This window comes from Apis dorsata, unplaced genomic scaffold (assembly GCF_000469605.1).
Source record: "Apis dorsata unplaced genomic scaffold, Apis dorsata 1.3 scaffold_92, whole genome shotgun sequence".
Taxonomy (NCBI): domain Eukaryota; kingdom Metazoa; phylum Arthropoda; class Insecta; order Hymenoptera; family Apidae; genus Apis; species Apis dorsata.
In genome coordinates this window covers 492,448-494,104 of record NW_006263390.1, presented here as the reverse complement: position 1 = coordinate 494,104, position 1,657 = coordinate 492,448, and the positions used below count along the sequence as shown (strand labels likewise).

General features: G+C 35.5%; 1 protein-coding gene across 5 annotated transcripts in view; it reads left to right on the top strand.

Moving 5' to 3' along the window:
• The window catches only part of LOC102679189 (A-kinase anchor protein 200-like), a 53,582-nt gene that overhangs the window by 51,029 nt on the left and 896 nt on the right, over positions 1-1,657 (top strand). The window lies entirely within an intron of this gene.

Here is a 1,657-nt window from a genome sequence, read left to right as displayed (position 1 = left end):
AAAAAAAAAAAAAAAAAAAAAAAAAAAAAAAAAGAATCACCTTTTGGTGGCGCCTCGTTCCAAGTATCTCGTCGTATCTGGTCCGCACAAACCAATTCGTCTCTGTGAATATAGTCCTAAAATATCGAATCTCTCTTTCTTTCTCTCTCTTTCTCTTCTCTCGTTTTATATATCCCATCCTTAGATATATTATTCCATCCAATGGTCTGTCGCTCGATATACATCGCTCGTCTCTTCCGATACCCTCGATAATCGACGATGATCTTTTCTTCTCTGGCTTCATCACCTTCTCTCTTCTGCCGAAGGATAATCGAACGAGACCGATCCCAGTCTGTGGGTTTTTGCACCGTCGAAACGATCCTTTTTTACCGAATCCATTTATCCTTCTCTCTCTCTTTCTATCAATTTCTTTCTCTTTCTCTTTCTCTATCTTCATTACCTTCTTCACGATTATTACACCTTAGATTAAAGACTGTGTTTTTCCCCCCCTCCTCTTTCTTCCTTTAGAAGGTCTTAGAAGGAAAAAAAAAAAATAAATAAACAAAAAAAGGGTCTCGTCGAATGCATCCTTCGTTCTGTCGGACGTGATTAACACACCAAACGTTTAACCTCGTTGCTGACGATCCCTATATGAATATGCCGCTTCCATCCACCGACCAAGAATCACCGGAACAACCATATCACCATATCACCACCTGTGTTGTTTGCCTCTTGGTTTTCTTGACAATTATTAACACGACTTGTTATTCGAATCGAGGCGCTGAAAAGTAGATGACAATTGTAGCTCGACAGCATAGTTGAGAAAACGAGCAAGAATTATAATTGAAAAAAAAAAAAAAAAAAAAGAAAAAAAAAGTTTTCGCTGCACTATTATTATTACTACTATTACTATTACTACTACTACTACTACTACTACCACCACTAGTCGAGTCCTAGTCGTTTCCGTAGAAAATTTCTTTTTCGTCGGAACGCCGCTCACTAATATAACAACATATATATATATATATATAAAATATAGCCCGCTCGATTTAGACGAATCTCATTGATAGACGTTAATAAAAACTAATCGTATATATATATGTGTATATACGCCATAATATAATTAGCTAGATGGATAGAAATTCATTATTATATTCGCCATTATAGAAACATTAATTTAGACATCGATACTATCGTATGCTCTTTACGTGATTGCATCTGTTGTGTCGTAAGCATCTTGTATTGCGCATGCAGAATTTTCTTATCCGAGGGTTTATCCAGCAGGGTGTTTTCCAATTCTTTACGCTGTCGAAGAAAAAGCATGAGGAATGATTCTGTCAGGCAGAGATTTGGTGGGCAAAAATAAAAAAAATTTTTCAACTTTACGAATAAAGTTGCCTCGATAATTTTTAAAACGTGATAATAAATAATATTAATAATAATTAAATAATGTATAAATTAGAGCAACTTTATTCGAGATATTTAATTGGATTTTACTTTTACAAGTTGATCTTTGATCAATTCTGCCAATTTCTCAAGATATTGCGTGCAATATCTCTTGGAAAATCAACTTGGAGTGGTTTGTTGGCTCTCGACAGAATCGATCTTTACGTCTTTTTTTTTGTCCTCGTAGCATGCTGGGATTTGGACTTGTTGCGGACTTTCCGATTTTTCTCCC